This window comes from Crassostrea angulata, chromosome 8 (assembly GCF_025612915.1).
Source record: "Crassostrea angulata isolate pt1a10 chromosome 8, ASM2561291v2, whole genome shotgun sequence".
In the NCBI taxonomy this organism is placed as follows: Eukaryota; Metazoa; Mollusca; class Bivalvia; order Ostreida; family Ostreidae; genus Magallana; species Magallana angulata.
Window position 1 is genome coordinate 47,335,629 of NC_069118.1, and position 10,566 is coordinate 47,346,194.

Here is a 10,566-nt window from a genome sequence, read left to right on the forward strand (position 1 = left end):
TATGAGAATTTTCAAAATAAAAATAAAAATTAGAATTATTTTTTGAATGGAAAACAATACTGATAGTTAACAGTTGTTATGCAACTTATCAGTTTGTCAGTGTAAGTTTGCAATTTAAATATTTAAATATTTCGTAGTAATCTTCATTTCGTGTTTGCAATGAAAAAAAGCAGAGTGGTTGAACAAATTGTTAAAACTGAATAAAAACTTTAAATAATTCTATAAACAGAGACCCTGTTATCAAGCTAAGTGTACAAATTGTTGCGAAAAAATTGTTTTAAAATCACTTACAATTTAATTGATCTAAGTTGAATACTTAGATATTTACCTTTTTAATGTCTTTGCCTGTGATAACACTTAGACCGCCACTTTTAAAACATAAAAAATGAAAATAAACAAACAGAAGTTATAAAACAAAACCCACAAATAAAATTTTTCAAACATTACTTCACTGCTTAGCGATGAGCTCGTTAAAAAGATCTTCTATGACTATGTTAAGATTTATTATTTCATGTACAAATTAGTTTTGGTAAAAGTTAGGCAGTTTCAGAATTTTTAAATATCAAAATGTATGTAATTGAGATATTTCAGTTATTTGAAAATGTATCGTTTTTGGTACAATTTCAAGATTTACAATTTCAAGATTTTCAATAAATAATGATTATTTACTTCCCTTAGCACATACTTATACATTAGTTGTCAGTGGTATTTTAAACGTATAAACTTGACTTTATTGAATTTTGCAAACTGTAAAGATATGCTTTATTAAGATGCAGCATTCAACACCGCGTTTAAATTGCTTAAAGATCAAGTTTTCATTATTATGTAGAAAATCACGAAATCTAAAAAAAAAACCCCCACATAAAATGTCAACTTTTGGCATTCATTTTTATTCTAAATTGCATGCAGTCTTCAAATATAAAGAAAGATTGCATTTTTCTTTAAAATTCTGAGAATGTTTTTCATTACGGTCGTTTGCATAATTTAGGATTTATTTCAATGATTTAGACGGACTTACACATGTAAAATTAACATTTTATAAAGAAAACACATTTTTGATTTACTGAAAGTTAATATAATTTTTTTTATTGCAGTTCCCTGTATCAATTTTGATTGATTGAAATAGAATAGTACATACTGAATGAATATTATATTAACTTCCCCTCCCCCCCCCCCGAAAAAAAATCAAATTGTATTTTACTTCAAATTCAGGGAACCCGTTTATTGCAACTCCATGCACCCATTAAGACTGATTTGCACGGAATGGTACATTATTAAATGAATATTTTATACAGAAAGACACTGTGTTTACTAAAAAAAAAATCAAAGATTTCTTAATTGCAATCCCTTGCACCATTGTTATGATTTTCACAAAAAAAGTTCATAGGTAAAAACTAAAACAAAAAATCATTGCAATTTTCCGCATCGTTAAAATTACATTGAATGGAATGCCGATGCATTGTAAAATTATTATTTTTTTAAGAAAACATAATTTGAAATGAGTTTTCATGATGAACACGGAATGGTTCATTACACTGTATATATTGTTAACGACTTCTTTTCGTTGAAACCATCCTTCTTCATACTTTAGCATTGTTGTTTATCAATTCATTAATTTTTACGGACTGGAACATTTTAAAATTGATATTTTATATACATTTTACACTACTGAGCAGTCAAATAGAATAACGCGCGTTAGCGCTTTATGATAATTTGTCTGCTCAACTGACGGCAGTTTTTGACAAGACAATGTCAAAAATGAATCATTTAATGCCTATAGTAACATTCTTTCCTTTAAAGATAAAATCAATTATTTCATTATATCGGTATAAATTGCAGGTGCGAGAGTAAACTAGTAACAGCAGACAACAGCTGTTTCTAAAGCTGGTTTCAACTGGTTATCAGATAAACCGTTGAGACGAGCCTTGAAGTCCATGAAAAATAACTCTTGATATTTTGCATTGAACAATAGAATAAACCTGTTGAACATTAGTTATACATGGTGTTTTAAAAACATGAAAGAAATATATTTGATAAATATATTTGATACCGTTAACATTGAAATCAATGTTTGGGAACTATTTATGTATATTACATGTAAACACATTTGCAGTGATTAGGTTGTTGCAATTAGAGGCATTTAAAGATCACAAAATTTAATGGGAAAACAAAGTAGAATGTAAATATAATCATGTTATATTCAGGTGAATAATTTATTTGTCATTTTTTAAAAATATCTTTCTATTTTTTTTTTATTAGAACTGTATGATATTTGCAGGGAGATAGTTATATCAAATGGCGTCGTGTATAAATCTTTACAGCCTCTAACGAGGCAGCATGCGGTTCGCTCTTCAATATTGGCAGTGAATACGTTAAAACAGGTATACACGTCACACAATTGTTACATTATTTCAATCCGCCTCTCTCTATCATAACTAATTATCTGTCGAAAAAAGTAGGCATTTATCCAAATGATATTAATAATACAATGACATGTCATTTATATTCTTCCGTTTTTCAATATTAGGTCTTTGGACATAAGTAGTGCACCAAGACAGAAAAAAAAATAAACTTAAAAATAAACCACGACTTAAACATTGAAATTGACTTTTTTAACTATGCCTAGGATTTCAATATCTAAGAATTTAAAGAAGAAATTCAAAAAATTGAACTTATACTGTTTCTACTGATCATGTAATATAGTGATTTCCCAGAAGAATTTGAATTTACAGCTCCTGAGAAGAATGAGTGTTTTTTGTGGTTTTTTTTTACAGTTGACGGAGATTGCTTTAGTAAAAAATAAAACTTGTATTTAAACTTCTAGTTTTTTTTTTATAATATGGTAAAAGAATATCGTTTAAAAGGACAAATTTCTTGAGTAAAACAACTTATCATTCTTTATACATTGTATTGTTAAGTTGTACTTTTTGCTAAAATTTGTTGCGAGAGTTGCCTATTAATCATACCCTTTTGATAGTGGCTGTTATATTGTTATTTTTCTTTCATCTATCGTTATCATTGTAATATATGGAGATCAAATATTTATTTGGAAGAATAAGCAAATAAACCAAATGAGCAGAGACAACCATCAAACACATAATGATTACACTTTTAAAAGCATTAGATTTCAACTAAAAACATATTCAAGGCAAAAAATTCTTGATTTGATGACTCATACATATATGCCTTTTTAACACGTATTAATAATTAAATGTAGCATGTTATTGCTAAAAGTCAGTTATTTTTATTAACTCTTTACGATTTTGACAATTAATTCACACATAATACTAAAGGAGAAAAAAATCGATTAAGGCAAAGCATTATTATCATTATTGAATACGAGGATTTACAAAATATTGAGAAATAGAAACAGGTATAATATCTGTAGCGTAGTTCCTCCGGGCGGCGGAATATTACCTGTGACCATTGGATGGCAAAGATGCAAAATTAACCTTGTGAATTCTATGTTTACTTGTCACTGGTTTAATCGAGACATGTACGGCGATCTATTTAAAACCCCCTAAAATCTAAATTTTGGTCTGTTCCTTCATATAAGAAAACATATGTTGACTGTGTTCCAAATCAAATACTTACGCTCTTTTGAGACTTATTATGTTTTTATTTCATTGAATGACATTTTTAACATGAATTACATTGGATAAAATAATTGATTATAAGCTGTCTCATGCATTCTGTTACGTTCATTTTTTAAAAAAGATATATGCATAAAACCTTGCTTTCAATAATATACTTTGAGTTAAGTTTGAGTAAACGTTGTAAGTTAAAAAAAATCGAAGTCCTTAAAATTGATCACAATTGATATAATGCAAATATTGTTTAGTACATTATATTGAGAGTTAATGAAATAATTTTTTTTTAAAGAATTGGTCTCGTTTATTACCAATGATATATTGTAAAAACACAACATTACTTTCCGAGTCCACAAGAAATAAGTGACTTATATGGTAATACTTGTAACAAAACTCCTGGAATTCCTCCTGGAATGAATTCCAGGAGTAACCAGGTGTTTTACATTCATGTCCTGCAAAGCAAAGTTAACCTGATGATACTCATCTAGCACATATGGATGTTATCTTTTTATCTGATTGAATCTAAAATCTTTCTTTAGATGAAAGATTATTATTGCATTTCTAGCAAAAGCATCTATATTTTGACACATCGCAATTATGTTTCCAAGGTCGTTTGTTAATGAAACCAAAATGTTTATACAACGATTTTGATTAGAAAACATTATATAACATATATCACATCCTTTTTCGTTCGATAATACCAGAACATATGTTCTCTCTGTATTGGTATCAGTGTGTTCTGCCTCATAAAGCAATGTATTATATACATATATATATATATATATATATATATATATATATATATATATATATATATATATATATATATATATATATATAAAGCGTTACCTTTGTAGAAATATGTTTCTTCTTCGGAATACCAAAACTGTAGTCCCGTTAGATAGCGATGTGTAAAGTGGTATCCTTTGCACTTTTCCCCCTTTGATACAAACACAGACAGACATGATGGCATAGAAATATAAAGAACCATGAACTGTATAAATGGAATTGTCTTATTAAATAAAGGTCGATTATCTGGAATGCGAAATTCCATGTCAAAATATTGCATATAGGCATCTCTAAGGTTGTTGGGTTCAGAGAACCCAGATAGCATCATGGTAAATGATAAACTAAAACACACAATGACGAACGGCATGATATTGAAAATGACGGGTTGTGGGCACATTTACCTTTATATGTATTCATAAGATAATGCAACTGACTTCTCAGTAATTCATATGGTATAGAAAATACAAAGTTTCAGCCCATTAATCGAATCTTCGTTTCTTAAATTTTCATCAATAATTGATAACAATGATTCGCTATCAAAGTACATTGTTAATACTATTTACTTCGCTGTTCAGTGTCGGTGGATGGATCCAATAATGTGGCTCGGCTGTCAACAAACTACTCTCCGAAAATCGGTCAGGTGTTACAAATTAAAAAGAAGTATAAACAGAATGCGGGTTGATATTTTGAAGTTTGATATCTTATACAAATATACTCTTTGTATGGGCACTGATTTGCGGCTATAAGATGTGATCTCATCTTTCTGGTCTTTTTGAAAAAAAAATTGATCTGAGACATCATAAGGATCAGTCTATATAACAGCTTTCAACGTTTATTTTCCAGATTCGGCTGGAATTTTTCTAGTGCAAACATATTACATAATAGGTAACGTCATTTTGTTAGTAATGATGAATTCGATTCTTTCTGTGGAAAATTCTTTATCCTTTTTTTTCCTGACATTATAATATGTCTACTGAACTCTGTCCCACGAATTTGTTGAAGTAATGAAGCTGTTTTTAAGGTGCAACTTTCCATCATGCAGTTCACAGTTAATCAATGGGTTATAGCACATTTCTCAGAGAGATAATTTTTTAAAACTTAAGAGTAATTCCAGATACATTTACGATAAATAAATTCACTAAGTTTTTATTGATGAAATAGCAATAACATTTAGTGGCAAATGTTTTTCACAATCTATTTATACAAAAACTTAATGAAATTACCTCAGCAAAACCCAGGGAAATACTACTTGCCTACAGGGATGGCCTACCGTGCACCTGACGCGATAGCGCTACAAAAGATGGCCGTGCTCGGAACACGTCTGTTTGTACCCACAAGAGTGCGTTCTCCATACGAAAAAGAAAATCAAGTTCTGGCTCAGATGCAAGTTTGATTTGCAAACATAAGTAATTCTTTGTGATCTTAAAATTCTAAAAGCAATAGAGAGATTATGTAATTGTTAACAAAATTGCAGATTCGTTCATTTAAAATTTAAAACATTGTAACCGTGTATGGTTTATCATTAAGCACTTATATGTACATGTAAAATATGAATTCATAGGAAATGATATTTCAGAGTGAGTATTATTTGTCAGAAGCATTGATAACGTCAAGGTACACCAGCTTAAAAAAAATGAATAAAGAATAATTAATTTCAAAGTTAAGAAATGGACGATTTCTGTTTTTGATATCAGTTTTTACATTCTCGTAACCAGTTCTAATAATGCTTATTTTTTTTAAAAAAGCATCAGTGTTTAATTTGTGTAGTTAATAAACTAAATATATCAGGTTACAGTGCATGCTGTTTAAAAAGAAAATAATTATCACTGATTATCAAAACATAGATGTTTATAAACAAGGTATCTGGACATTTGCCTGAATAAGCTGCAGTATTCTTTTTGTATTTTGTAAATACAAGCTTTAGGAAGTCCGGACTGTAAGAGTTATTATAAACAATAATGGAGTAAATGTCTACAGATAAAAGGGTAGGAAAAAATCAGCACTATTTGACGGACGAGACTATTTAATCGATGAATTACTAAAACTTTACATGTATGTTATCGGCATATACCAGATCAATATACGTGAGACTTGTCTCCCACCACCTGACGGCAGGGTGTTATAGATTGATACTAGTCATTAGCATTAGGTTACATAAAACAGACAGCAATAGATGTAGAAAAATAATATCCTGTTTTAAAAGTTGATGCACATTTAATACTATGTGTTTAGAGAACTTAAGTCAGCGCGATAGTTAAAATTTTTTGTAGCACAATTCATTGTACTTGATGTTCGATTCTTAGATAACTTTCTATAATCCGTAAGGCAAAGGCAGCTGGATGTTAAAACCTATAAGCATGTATCATTTTCGTTTCTTAACCTCATATAAAAACATATGAAAATAAAAGTAACATGTCCACACTATCATATTATTTAAATTCTATTTTTAATACACAAATCAATGCCCAAATGTCACCTTTTGATATATATATATATAGATAGATAGATAGATAGATAGATAGATAGATAGATATATATATATATATATATATATATATATATATATATATATATATATATATATATATATATATATATATATATATATATATATATATATATATATATATCATGTACACGCACACGTTTATTCCGCACGTTGCAATCAAGATGAAAAGACTGGTGTTTATTTGTGTTGTTTTGACCTTCATCTTTACCAACTTGTTCATGTGCATCTAGACATCCTCAAACACAGTTTTGTAATTCCGATTTTGGTAAGGATACTGTCTTCTTTTTTAAAAATTCGTAATTTAAAAAATACTTTTGAATCATAATTTTAGCAATTAATAATTTTTTGCGTTCGTTTGAAACCAAGATCAACGGAGAATCTAAGAACTATAGGGATACATGTATATCTTTTTTGCAAATGAATGCTTTAAAATGTCACTGTAACGCACAACACTTTCTTTTTTATTAATTTTATTAACAATTTGATAAATTTAAAAAAATAATTGTAAAAAGTATGAAAAAAACTTTCAGAGCTTTTTGAAGGCTAATATTTAAACGTATGAAAATAAATATCATTTTAGTTATCACAGCAAGGATTTTGAGGCGGACTGCAACAGGCAGTTCAAGGTTTGATGAAGTATTTTACACAGTACTGATTCTTCAAAATTACAAGGTATTGTTAAATACATTTATCCGATTTCAATAAAGCATACTTTTGAGCCAATTAACTATAGCTGATGTAAACAACATATGTTGCGAAAAGCTTGTTTAATTTGTTGATTATTATAATTGTTAAGTGGTTTTGTTAAGCATGACTTAAAGATATATTATGTAGAAACGTAATTTACTTTTTTGGTGTTTTACATTTTCAAACTTAAACGCAAAATATCACTTTATACATGTATTTTATCAATAAATATGCTGACCGTATTATTCTATATAATCTATGTGGGTTGAGTTTTGAAACTCAATAAACGAAAATGGACGAAAACACGTCAAAACCTAGCTGTCGCCTAATTCTTTGATATGATCTTATCATCGATCAGTTTATTTATCATTATATTTTACCCTAATTTTAAAAGTAACCCTTTCTTTATCATATATATTTACTTTTTACTCATAAAATGCAAAATCTTCAAAAAAAAAAAATCGTATACTTTTCATATTCCAATTTAAATTAAAAATCATTATCGCCGTCAGAGAAAAAAATTTTCCTTGCAAGAAAAAAATGCATAGAACGTTTTGAAATTTATTTACACAGTTGTATATGTCCTATTATTGTGCTTATTTAAAGACATTTTACGCTTTACTTTTTAAAAATAGTGAAATAAAGTGTTTGTTTTTATGAAATACATTGGTAGATGTTTTAACACAAATAAAAAGGACGTACAATTAGAGTACATGCAAAATTCTTGTTAACTGTGACAGACAACGGAAACTCATGTGCTTAACATTACTTATAATCCAGTAACGCATGTTAACATTTTTTAAAACATGTTTTCTTTCGTACGAACGCGTTTGATATTTGTGATTGAATGCTTACATTTTTATATGTAGTATTGAAACGATGCCTTAATAAAGCATGCTTGAATATCAGCCATACTGCATTTGGTTGTGTATTCTAATTAGCGTTTAAAGTGGAATGCAGTTTCCGGTAAATCAAGTACATCGCTATATGCCATGCACACGTGTAAATGAATAGGAACATTCAGGAATACGCTAAATCAAATCCACGCCACTTGTTTAAAAACTTTTTTTCCGCCAAATATCATACACGCCAAATTTTACAAGTTTACTTTCCAGTATTTTGAATGGGACGCAATAAAGCTGGTATAGATCATATTATTGCTAATGTTGCTCAGGTGAGCAATATGACCTATAAACCTCTTGTTCAGAAAAATAAATGGTTGTTAATAATAAATGCCAAAAAAAGGTAAGACATAGAAAGTAGAGTTACAATACCAAGTCTTGAATGTAAAAATGAAATCCACATTTTTTAATAAACAAAATATCAAGCTGTTCACTTTTGCGCAATAGCAAAGTTTGCAGCAAAAAGAAAAATATACTTATAGTAAAATTAATTACCTGATATTACATTTCTTTACACCCACCCAACAGAACAGTTGTATTTTACAGAGATTTGAAAATGAATCATCTTTTTCTTTCTGAACAGGAATAAATTGACAGAAGTTATGATGTATCATTGTTCTGTTTATAAGGGTGGTTAACAATTGCAAACATTACACATTGGGGCAAGTAGTTTTAAATGTCCGTGCTTTAACGTGGACTATTTCCTTATTCCAAATTCAAGTATTCATTCAAAATGGTTTTTTTATAATTAAATAAAAGTATTTTTTAAAAACACGATTAAAATGCCTTATCATTTCGGAGTCCATTTTTTAAGGAAAGATGTTCTTAATTAAGTTGATGTGCTATGTACATGTTGCTGTACCATTATATCATAATGTAAATTGCAGTCCCATCACATGATTTCGAGACGCGTTGCACAAATTTTGTAGGTTCTTATTATATTCTAAAACGTTGTTGTAATTGCAGACAATCAAGAAAAAAAATACGTGTTGAATTTTAAACAAATCATTGACTCAAATCGATATGACTGTTTGCATTGAGAACACATGTCTTTTTGCAGAGAAGACAACATCCTTTAAGGCATCCTGTACTAAGGATTTATACAGCCTCTAGTGGTGCATCCTGTGGTGCATTCTTCCGGATTGGCCGTGAATACATCATTAGCGGTAATTAGATCCTACGTTTCTTTTTCTAATCATTCTGTATATTTAGTTACTTGTAATTAGACTGTAGGAGCTTAATGAATGAATCGTAGTTACAAATATACTATCTTATATAAAGGAAGTATCCGAAGTCAAAAATGGAAGACACATATGTGTAGGTGGAACCGTCAGTTGTCTTCACTCACCCAATTCCAAAGAAATGCACTGAATTTCGGATATTATAGAAACAATTGTTCCTGTATTGTAAGTCTACTTAGTAATAACAAAAAGAAAATCTAAACATGATTTTGATGCTGAGTTTTGAGATGCGCTTTTTTAAGGTCAATTACACATATATCACTTTTAGCAGTAATTAGTTATTAACATGAACATATATGAAATGTTATTACAGGTCAGCCACTGTGGTTTTATGGACGATTATTATAATTATTCTGCATGCACAGTTCCAAAGAAAAATGAATGTTTGATCATGAACAACAAAACTTGCTTCTATCAGAATGATTCTTGCATCCAATATGGGAGAAGATGTCGTTGGCTTTCTAATCAGTGCGCATATCGATCCTTGAATTAGAATTATTTAATTTCATGGCTATCTTTCAGAATCATGTTTATGTGACTTTTACAGTAATAAAGTATCGCAAAACAATAAAACTGATTCGTTTCTGATTATATATATATATATATATATATATATATATATATATATATATATATATATATATATATATATATATATATATAAAACCACTGGGCCATCTAGGCAAGACAAAAACCTTGCTTTCGCTTTTGATGACGAAGGGAAACTAGCGCGCTGGTCGCTCACTACACGGTCGTTTGAAATAAAGGTGGAATGCATTTAAACGACAATTTGAAATGATAGGGACGATACACATTGCATAGATAGTATATACATATAATAAGCACAA

At 29.1% G+C, this 10,566-nt stretch overlaps 1 pseudogene; it reads left to right on the top strand.

Annotated features, from left to right (window-relative positions):
• Positions 1-7,049: 7,049 nt before the first annotated feature.
• On the top strand, positions 7,050-10,271 carry LOC128160674 (metalloproteinase inhibitor 3-like; annotated as a pseudogene).
• Positions 10,272-10,566: the final 295 nt, after the last annotated feature.